The sequence below is a fragment of the Pelodiscus sinensis genome, chromosome 3 (assembly GCF_052426305.1).
Source record: "Pelodiscus sinensis isolate ZL-2025 chromosome 3, ASM5242630v1, whole genome shotgun sequence".
NCBI classification, from domain to species: Eukaryota; Metazoa; Chordata; order Testudines; family Trionychidae; genus Pelodiscus; species Pelodiscus sinensis.
The window spans coordinates 119,019,655-119,031,290 of NC_143054.1; the positions used below are offsets into that span (position 1 = coordinate 119,019,655).

Genomic DNA, 11,636 nt, shown 5'->3' on the forward strand with positions numbered 1-11,636 from the left:
GTAAAACATGTATGTGAATCCCACAGTGTGTAAATAGAGTTTCAAATTCCTGTCTAAAATGGATTTAAATATTCATTGGCATAATATCTAAAATTGCTTCTCCCTCCTACCTGCACCTATTCCTTTCCCTTTTAGTCTTGGCCAGTTGGTCACGCATTTGAAGAGTAAAGCTGTGTAATCAAATTCATTATACAGAAGAAGAAAGGCTTTATTTGCTAGTTGGGGTACATCTAGACTGCAAGCTTCTTTCGAAAGAAGCTTTTTCAGAAAAGATCTTCAAAAAAAACTTCTTCCAAAAGAGAGCATCCACATTGCCAAAGTGCATCAAAAAAGTGATCTGCTTTTTTGAAAGATAGTGTCCACACTGAATGGACACTATCTTGCATTTAAGATGAGATTACTATGGATGGAATGGCCACCAGGGCACCTGTGCTTTTTCCTGAAGGCCTCTTCTTTCGAAAAAACTCCCTCTTCCGTGTCCACACACACAAGAGCTCTTTTGGAAAAGGTGTTCTTCCTCATAGCAAGATGTTTCATTCTTTCAAAAGAATGCAATAGCAGTGTGGACATAAGTGAAGTTTTTTCGGAAAAACAGCCGTTTTTCCGAAAAAAACCCCTACAGTCTAGAAGCACCCTAAGTTGAAAATAAATTGTTATTGCATCTTTCTCTTCTTTCATCTAAAGATAACCATTGTGTAGCATTTAATAAAGTGCAAATTGAAGGATAATAGGTGACTTGTAATAGCACTTGGGAGGCGCCCACTCCCCTGTATCTTTGCCAAAATTTGAATTTCTAAATAGAGATTCAGAGTTGAGTAATTTCAAACTCTTTATTGTTTTTAAAAAACCAGAGAAAAATTCTCTATGATTCATGGACAGTCTCCCTCCCCTTTGGAAATGCATGTGTTTGTCACCTCCTGCATTATAGTTTGCTATTTTTGGACCTGGCCAAGCAAGGCGCTGAGTCCTCTTAACTCGATGAAGGAGCTCAAGCACCATAGAGGAGGGACTGAGAATCTTATGGGATCAGGCACAAACCCTACAAACAACATTTTGTTCTGATCAGATACAAACCACTGATGCTGACACAACCTTCAAGATAATGCATTCATTTCTTATAGCTTGCCTGCCATTTTTATGTACTAAAATGTTTTGCTGTTTGCTAAAATCTTAATAAGGTGCTGTATTATAAAGATAAGCATTTCTCCAAGATTCCATTGTATTTTTGTGTCATAGAAAAGGAGCACGTTCAAGGCTGGGCTCCAAGATACATCACTCTGTTGTACAAGACTTACCATTTTCTAATTACTGCATTTGATACCTACCCAAGAGAGAGAAAGGGCAGGGCCTGCTGGAGAGTGTCAGCCACAGTTTGCTCTACTTCTAACTCAGGAATCTTTGGAAGATCTCTTCCAGGAAATCTGATAATCACTCAGGGTACGTCTACACTGCAATGCTATTTCGAAATAACTAGCGCTGTTCCAAAATAACTTAGTCTGTGTCTACACAACAGACAGTTATTTCAAAATAGTGTCAAAATACTGTCAAGCTGGAGGGCTTCTTACTCCAACTCCTGTAACCCTCATTGTATGAGGAATAAGTGAAGTCAGAGGAAGAGTGCTCTATTTTGAAATAAGTGCTGTGTAGCCGCTCCCTATTTCAAAATAAGCTACGCAATTGACATAGCTCAATTTGTGTAGCTTATTTTGAATTAAGCCCTGCAGTGTAGATGCACCGTCAGTGAGAAAATGCAAACTGCTGACCTCCTCTGGGGTAATTTTGGGAGTATGTGAGTAATTCTCAACTCTAGCAAAGGAAATTATTAAACAAGGTCAGTAACTGTGACCCTTTTTCACATTTTGGTTTGGAAATTACTGAATGCTTATGCTTCAGCCTCACCCCTTAAAATACCATGGCTGCTAATTTCTTTCTTAACCATGAAATAAATGGTTGCATAGGACTCTATTAGGACTGTTAACAGGAGAAGGCATTTTATCAGCACCATGATTACTAACAGTCTCAGTAACAATCATAAAAAGAGAATTGACCATTGCATTTGCATCCTTTCTTTAGCCTTCCTTTCAGACAATCTGCATTTCCCTTTAGGTATCCCTCTCCTGGAGCTGCTGCAAGGCATCCTTTCTCAGACCACAATGACAAGGTGTGTGCTAAGTAGCAACCACGCGAGCAGCTACACAAAGGTCAGGACTGCACTACAGTGAAGGCCTCTTCATTTAGATGGAGTTCCTGGGTTTCATGGTAAACTTAACCTCCATTGACACTCTACCCCTCTGAAGTCAGTGGAGTTTTGCATTGATGTGAATGCGGCCAGGATTTCCCCCTAGAATTATAACATCTAGCATTTGCTCTAACAACCAGAATCCCTGAATCCCTTTTTATCGCCAAAGAAAGGAGACACTGGAACTCAAGTTTACTTGTGCAGGAATTAATTTATATATTATCATTAAGAGGAGGCAATAGAACTTCAAGTCAAGCCATCTGTCTCCCAAAATTCTCAAGCAGGTCAGAGACAGTGGTCAGTGGGTTGGATCCAACCCACTGAGTCCTTGGATCCAGCTCACCCTGCCACGACCCTGAGGCAGGCTCTCTGCTTGCCACAGCTCCCCAGGCTGTTCAAAACGCTTGGCTGCTCCCTCCATGTGCCTCTCTGTGCTGGGCACTAGGGGAGGAGACTTTGTGTGTAGCCCAATCACTGCAGCTTCCATTGTCTGGCACACAGAGGGAGCAGACAGCCATTCTGAGTAGTCTGAGGCTCTGGAAGGCAAAGAACCTGCCTCGGGGTCCTACTTGGCTGCTGATCAGGAGCCACCTAGGTAAGCACCTCCCAGCCAGAGCCTGCCTCTCCACAATTCCCAGTCCCAAGTCACCACCCAAACCCTCTGCACCCCACCCAGCTCATAACTCGCTCCCAGGCCTTGCACCCCCTCTTGCAGCCCTATGAGAGGTCAGAATCCTCTCATGCACCCATACCTCCTGCCAGACCCTGCACTCCAAACCCTTGCTCTGGGTCACAACCCCCCCTTCACTCAAACTCCCTCTCAGACCCCACACCGTTTCCTGCACCCCTGCCCTCTACCTAGGCCCCGTCTGTACCAAATCTGTTTCCTAGAGCTTGCACCCCCTCCACAGAACAGTGCGGCCCTTGACCACTTACCAAAATCTTGGAGTGCCACCCCCATCAAAAATTATTGCCCACCCCTGACTTAGAGAAATACCCAGGGCTAGATTCACAAGGGGGACTAAATGCCTAACCGTCACCACAGGACAGGGGTGGGGGAAGGGTGTCCAGTTTTCTGCAGTTAGAAGATTGGCAACCCTAACCAAAGCTCCACATCCAAGAGCACCATGGCAGCAGGGGAGTGGGGTGTCACATGAAGGAACTGTCCATCATAGGGGAGTGTGGTAAATTCCTCCAAATCTGTGAGCAGCGAGAACAGGCTAAAGTGGGCAGCAGAGACAACTGCTATAGGTTGAATATAGGTGAGCTTGCTCTCCAACACTCCATTCCCTGTGGCTCCCCCCATACCCTAGGCTAGGATAGACACTGTACTGCCGTAACTAAGAATTGTTCAGTTCTGAATGGCACTTAATTGCCTGAACCCGGAAATGATTACATTTTGCTCAGCATCCCCACCCCTGCACAAAGAACGTTTTCATGCGTTGCCTATGCCCCTCAACTTGCTGGCTTTTGCGGATCCCATGATTAGGTGCCTAACTCTCACCATGCTGTACATAGGGATCCTGGGATCCTAACTCAGGACCGTGGATTCCTCTAGGCAGCTAGGTGCCTAGAAAATAGGCATTGCAGCCCCTGAGTCTCCCTGGTGGACATATCCTGAGCTCTGTAAATTGAAATGTGTGTTTTTTAATTAAGAACTATAGAGGGTGTAAACCAACATAGCTCCATTGATCCCAAACTCAAATACTGAGCCTCTGTATTGCTGGCATCACACATTGTATCATTTTGTAATGCTATAGGTATATCCACTGGAGTTATCCAATCCACTCTCCCCCCCCAGTTGTTCCAGAACAACTGACAGTTTGATACTACTGCAATTTTCTCACTGTGTGAATGCTAACAACCCTGTGCCCAGCTAAATGGAGCTAGCTTGTTTTTATAGACCAGGGCTGTGTACAGCTCACCCCTCACATCAAACTCCTCCAGAGACCACCCTGTTAAGTCTTAATTCCCCAGCAAATAAAGAGGGAGCTTAGTTCTGTTAGCCACAAACTTGGTGGATTGCCCTTCTTCCACTCACAAACAAGGCTGACATCATGCGGCTAACTCATCTGAATACTGCTTTTGGTGGAACAGCAGAGCTTGTAATAAGTACGAGAATCTCAGCAGGATGGCTGCAGGCATTCAGTCTTTCATCAGTGGTGGGGAGACGGGAAACTAGCACTTCAGCACTGCATCTATTTTGTTCAGTGGTGGGATGAACTGAGAGCTCAGTGCTTTTCACGCAGATAGTTTATGCCTGGGAGACAAAGATGAGTCTTATGACAGTTTTAAAAATTGCTTTTTCACTGTCAACTGATCTGCATAGGCAGTATTTGCCTTATTAGCCTCCAACGTCAACCCACATTTCTGTAGGGGACTTGTGCACTGCTGAGATCTGCCCTGTGTGGGAAGGCCTGACTGAATTTAACTGATGGCCAGTTGCAGCATCCCATGGCTATTCTGGATGGGCTCACAATTCCCAATTTGCCACTCGAACTACATTTGATCACAAACAAGAAAAGTGTTGGATAGGGAAGCCAGGACATACTAGGAGCTTGTACTGTTTAAAGGCTGCCATTTTCTCCAGTCCTCAATGGTGGCTGTGTTTCAGTACCAATGGGAGTTTTACCTAAGTAAGGACGTGGGCTAGATCCACAAAGGGACTTTAGGCATTGCAGTGTCTAACTCTGACATGCTATGTCACCCCATGAAATTCATTCCCTTGAGTTAGGTACCCAGGTTCCTCGTACAATCCATGGGGAAAGTGAGGTGCCTACAAAAGGCACTCTCAGAAGCCAGCAGACTGAGCAGGGAGAGACCTAAGTTCCCACATGAAACATAGAGGAAAGCAGCAAGGCTTAGGGCCCAGATTCATGCAGGAACATAGAGGCCCACCAACGGGATGGGGAGTGGCAGGGGGAGAGGAAGGGATAAAGCGAGCAGTTGCCTGGGGGACCGTTGATCCAGGATGGCGACTTTTGCTGGTACTGCAGCAGTGGTGGCACCTGGAGCCAGAGGCCCTTTAAATCGCCATTGGAGCACCATGTCTTGTGCTCCAGGTGACTCTTAGGGATGCCTGGGGAGGTAGGGGTGCCACACTGCAGGCAGTGCTGAGGGAAGGGGGACATAGTCTGAGCAGCACTGAGGGCTACCTGCCTGGCCCTGCCTCTTTCACCTGATGCCGTATTCCTTCTAAGAGCATGGAACCGTTTCTGCCCCCTCCTTGCCCAGGGGCCTGGCAAGGCTGTTGGCTCCTTTAGGTGCATAGGCACCTAACTCCCATTGATGTGGGTGCCAAAAGGCCAAGTGGGGATTTGAAACGAGGTGTCCCACAGCCTAGATGTGTGCACTAGCCACACCCACAGATCGTTAGTCTTGGTTAGCGGGGTTCTGAGCACATCTGCTAGATCAGCCCCTGCTGGGGAGACAGACCGAGAATACCTACTTTTAGAATCCCTCTAGCACTCAGACTAAGCCAAGTCCCTGAGCTGTTTATTAATTGTGGGGCAGCATCAGTATGTGGGAAGTTTTGTTCACCCCTGCTAGTGAAGAGTTAACCATTTAGAACATTTTACATGCCTCTAGAGTTCGGCAGCAACTGAGCGGAGGCTTCAAGGGTCTCAATGGTGACTTAATGTTGGATTTAGGTACCAGAAGAGACAATTAATACTTTCGTTAATTTGGTCCTGTAAGAATTGGCTCATCTGGTCTGATCCTGTCATATGCTTCCAGTGGACATTGAGGACACTCAGCATCTGGCAAGACTGGACTCATAGTTTTTAATGTTCATTAACACTTTGAAATCTTTTAGATGCAAGCTTCTGTGTAGGGCCCTCATACAGCGGAGCACTAATGTTAAGCAGATGAGTAGGTCACTGAGTTCAATAAAACTACTCTCAGGCAATCCCATGTAAAGTTAAGCACGCGTTGAGTGCTTTTCTGAATCAGGCTAAGCATTAGTAATAGAAATGTAGCCATATTAGTCTGGTGCAGCTGAAACAAAAGACAGGACTATGTAGCACTTTAAAGACTAACAAGATGGTTTATTAGGTGATAAGCTTTCGTGGGCCAGACCATGGCATTAGTTATTAATTTAAAAATGACGATTGTTATTCTGAGTGAAACAAGATTGAGGTACTGGATAAACAACGAACATTATCGACAGTGTATATTCATTTTGCTGGTCATATATGCTGTCTGGTCAGCTGGTGTTTCCAGAACAAAAATTCACTCCAGGTGTCTGGCAGCCAGCTTAGCAAGTACTTTGTAATCAGTACTGAAGAATGAGACTAGCTTATAGACTATGCAATTATTTGTTTCTTCGCGTATTTTCTAATAAGATTGCAGCTGTTTTCAGAGATTGTGACCTTATTCCATGCAGAATGTCTCTGATTACTGCCACCATGAGGCATGTACTGTAGCTCTGATTGGACACTCTGTTAAATATCGATGATAAAGCCAGCCAGTTTGTTTTGTTTTTTTACACAGGAAAAAAAGGGCTACGATATTTTCCATTTCTTTAGACTGCTTTTGTTCCAGTCTTAAGATAGTTCTGTCACCTAGTCAGGGAGAGAACAGAATACATGCTTTTAAAGGATAGAGTACTAGGGATTTTTTTCATCTCCAGTAATCTATCACATTGATGCCATTGCTTTTCTATTTTTGCTTCCTTCTGTCCTTTCCTCTTTCCTTAATATAACAGGCCTGGCTCGCTACTTGACACTCCCGGTATAATTCCATCAACATCCATGGAGTAACCATGGCATTAAAGTTGCCTACCTTCTTTCATAATACTATTAGTAGCCTGCATGCGTTCTTAGGCCAATATCATGGTACAGGTATTTTGGCAATATCATCATATGTCAGAGAAGCTTGTTGGAGAAGTCTGAATGGCTTTGCTTTTTTCTTGCTGTAGGATTCCCTGTGCTTTTTGTTACTTTTTGTGGCACCCAGAACATTCATCTTTTTTTCTTACTACTGCCAGTTAGTTAAAAGTGAGCTTTTTTTAATTCATTGGGCTTTCAAAAATGATATTTTTATCAAGAGTGTTTTACAGTATTTATACTATGGCATAAATATTTTTGCAAGTACACCATCAACCAGATTGCATCTCCCCCTCACTGTGACTTCCGTGAAAGTTCTCTACATTCCTGTGAATTTAGTGGTGCCTTTCTATTGCTTTCTAGGTCTCCTGATACAGATACACAAATACCAGACACATGCCCCGCAGCTTTCAGAGTAATGCAGCACAATTTACACTCAGCAATTTAGATGCAAGTGTCAGTTGAGGGAGCTCATACCCCAAACAAAATAGAAGGAAAGATTAATGCAGACAAGCCTTGGCCCTGATTCAATAAATCATCTCTGTTCAGGATGGCTCGTATGCATGTGCGTAAGTGCTGTCCAGAATCAGGCCTCTTGTCTATAATAGGAAAACCTATAATCACTTTTCTGCACCAGTGCAACTCAATCTGCGCTGCTAACAATGCAAGCTGCAGTATAGACAGAATTCAAGCATCTTTACAATTGTGTCATCTGGCCTTTTATTTATTTTATTTATTTTTTAGTTTTTAACTGTGAGGACTTGGGGGCTCTATTTGCAAACATTATGGATTCTAGCTGCTATTGCAAAGTTATTCTAAAGTTGTTTGGAAATTCCTGCATCATGGATAGCTTATGTATACATACCATCATTGGCAATCCCTCAGTTAGAGGATAATCTCTAGCACTGATTTACAAGTGCATCCTGAGATGATTCTGACTCAGGAGGCTGATTCTGGAACCGCAACTTCATCTGCGGTAGGAATAGACATTTCCTGACAGACCAGCAACCTCCTGAGAGAAAGCTTTTTTCCCCCCCCTTCCTTCTCTCTCTCTCTTTCCATCTTCAATGGCAAGGCGCTTTTCTTCAAAGTGGACCACTGACTAATGGAGGATGTGGCACCACTGGGGTCATTTAGCGGCTTGCTCCTCCCAGCTTGTGATGCCCACATCACTTTTTCTTGAGATATGCTTTCCATGTGATTTTGCAGCATTTCCTCTGACCACCACAGGATCTCAGATCATGGGTGAGCTGAGAAGAGAGGACTTGTTATGGGAGATGAGAGACTGGCATCTGCATTCAATGTCCAGCACAGCAGAAATGGTGCATGATGATTATTGCTTCAATGCAGGTGACACTGGCTTCAATGAGGATGCTGGTGTTAATGCATCCTTCTCCCACTTGATGTGAATGGTCTTCTGGAGGCAACATTGAGGTGCTGTCAATAGGTCACCTGGGTTTTGCAACCAAAAAGGAGCGTAGGAGTAACACCTGTCTTGTACACCTGGATCTCAGTGTCCTGCAGGGTCTGTAAAAACATGCCAGAGCAATTTTCCAAAGAAAGCTCATATGCACTGGATCCTGTGCTGGATCTCTACATCAATTTTTGCATTTGGAGAAAATTGGTTACCCAGGTAGTAAAAGAGTCCAAAGTCTGTCCCTCGATGGTGATTTGTGGTGGGTCACGTGCAAGGCCTGGAGCAGGCGGATAGAGCACTTTAGTCTTCTCAGTATTGAGAGTGAGAGTGCTAGGCTTTAGTAAACTAGTGCAAAAAATGCCAGGCTGGACTGCAGTGTGTGAGAGGATGGCAAAGTCATCAGCATGCTGAAGCTCAGTAATGGACTCTGGGGACTTTAGACTTTGGGGAGGTGGTCTTTAATGAGAACCAGAATGATTGCTAAACACATGAAGAACAGAGCTGGGACAATAATGCATTCTTGCTGCACCCCGGTTTTCATGCCAAAAAGGTCTATATGCATACCACCATCGTGAGGAGGTCCTACAGGAAGTACTCCAGACTTGGGACAATGGATAGTGCTTAGCTTTAACAGTTATGCTTTGACCACATGTTAAGCTATGCTAACGAGTAACTGCATCTTAGGGGAAGCCCATTTTACTGTACCTCTCTGTGGGGCAGGTTTTCTTGAGAAGTGAAAAGATACAAAAATATAGTACCAAAATCCAAGATGCTAGGAGAGAGAGGTATCTAACCAAATACAAAGTGCCTCACAGAAGAGCTGTGGGTGTGACTGCAGAAGTTTAGGCAGGATGTAGGTAAGGCACGGATCAAAGTCAGAGGGGATGAACTCAGGGGAGAAAACATGTTTCAGTACATAAACCATGCTGTGCAACAGAAGGACCTTGACAGCCTAGAGGGTCCTGGCTCCAGCCCAAAGAATGAGTAGCAAAGAAACTGAGATATAGACATAAATGTAAGCTTTATTATTTTGTATTTATCTGTTTATGTCTCATACTGCCAAAGAGCAATAGCAGGTTAGTCTCTGGGCAAAGTGTCTGCTTACTTTACATTTACCACAGGCTACCTGAGAGAGTTAAACTGTAAATCAGAAGGCTCACACTTTTGTAGCCATTCTTGGAGAGAGAGAGGGTGTATTTAAGCTACCGTGGAGCTTGAAGGGTCACCTTTGAGCTCTTGGTTAGGCAACTGGATAGTATGTTCTAGCTCTCAGGAGAGGATGCCACATAATGGCTCTGGTCAGTTTGAGAAGTGTAAAACATGCTGTGCCCAATGGCTCGGTGCCTTAATAGCAGGCTAGGAAGTGGATGAGGGAGGATGCATAACAGGGAGACAGGCTAGAACTCAAGTCACTTACACTGGGGAAATCACCTTCAACAAATACTTGAGAAAGGAAAAGTTGTGGCACAAAGTACTGCACTGAAGAGGTCTCCGAGGTCCATGAAAGGTTTAGCACTCTTCCTTCACACGACAGACTTTTGCCAGCATAGCTATGTCAGCCAGAGTGTAAAGATGTGTGAATCCTAATCAACATAATTATGATAGCAACAGATCTAGTACAGACACAATTATACCAGCAAAACTGCATTTTTACCAAAATAGTTTATTTCAGTTGTGGGAGATGAAGGAGGGGAACGATACCAATTAAAGTGCTCATTTGTTGGTACAAACTGTGTCTATCCTTGGAGAACTGCCAAAATAGTATGTTGGTATTCCTGGACCAGTACTCATACCGTAGGCATTGTAGAGATATGTTTGTAGGAGGATGTAGTTACTCCCTCAAAAGGGACAGTATTATGAATGTCAGAATTTGGAGCCATGGAGAAGGGGGTTGTGAACACCAAATGCAGCGTTAACCAGAGATGCTCTCCAGAGTTTTCTATTGAAGTTGTATGCCTTTCTAATTCACAGGTTTGTTATTTAGCAAACCCCAAAATTATTACATAGTGTCACAAGTGCTGAAAGAGAAGAAAACTGCAGTGATTTTGAAGTTTGCAATTGAGAACAGAAAAAAAAGGAGGCACCAGAGAAGCATATGGAGCATTAGGGACTTTTGCATGTATTTGAAGAGCTCAACAGTAACTTGACTAGTCTAAGAAGGGGGAAAAAGCCAAAAATGGATGTGTTGCAACTTCCATCCAGTCTGTGACTATTAGACAATGTTTGCAAGAACTGGGGAAAATTCAGGGATCTGAATTATATTGAGCACCTATAAGGGCAGAGGAGAAAAATGATTATGTGAAATTTGTAATTGTTTTGCATGTTGTTGGGGAGAAAACATTGAATATTTATATCAACTTTAAGTTTGAAGATGAAAGCATGAAGTTAAGTAAAATACAAACTACATTTGAGGAACACTGTATGCCAAACTGGAATGAAATCTTTGGGAGAGACAAATTTTTTACATGCATGCAAAAACTGACAACACCATAAACCAATATGTCTCAGAATTTAGGAAACTCCATAAAACCTGTGACTTTGGTGACCTGACAGAGTCTCTAGTCAGAAATAGAATCATTCGTGGCCTTGAAGACAAGGTGTTAAAAAAGAAAATCCTATGTGAAGGAGACTTAGCTTTAGAAAAATGCTCTCCAAATATTCAGGGCAGCAGAAACGGTGAAAGCACAAGCAAAAAAGCTGAATTTGTGAGAGGGGGTTAACCATGCACTAGAGACTGTTAAAAATTGCCATTGCTGGCTATATTTCAAGGCGTCATGGTGGCGTATTGGGAAAAGTTTTCAATTAGCAATAATCATGCTTCGGATTAACCTCATTGGCTACGATACTGCCACTGTGCAAAGTGCAAAAGAATATAGACAGAACAGATCCAAGCCAGGAATAGAACTTCTCGCTATGAAAACTGCTCCTCATGGGAGAAGGCAAAATCCAGCCTTGCCTCCTCTGCCTGAGGCCCCACCCTTGGAGCCAAGCCCGCCCACAGCCAGCCTGATCCTGCCTGGCCATGTGGAGAGTTGGGGCTATTGTGATGCCCCTGGCCTGGCTCTCCACAGCAGCTGGGGAAAGCCATTCTATCCTAACGTGGCCCCATCCCACACCCCGGCAGCCAGGTTGCAGAGCTGGACTGCCTTCCCCA

At 44.0% G+C, this 11,636-nt stretch overlaps 1 non-coding gene across 1 annotated transcript; it reads right to left on the reverse strand.

The window, feature by feature from the left end:
• Positions 1 to 11,206: 11,206 nt before the first annotated feature.
• Positions 11,207 to 11,345, reverse strand: LOC112544037 (U4 spliceosomal RNA). The gene has a single exon (XR_003087351.3). It is a non-coding gene; the product is annotated as a U4 spliceosomal RNA (small nuclear RNA).
• Positions 11,346 to 11,636: the final 291 nt, after the last annotated feature.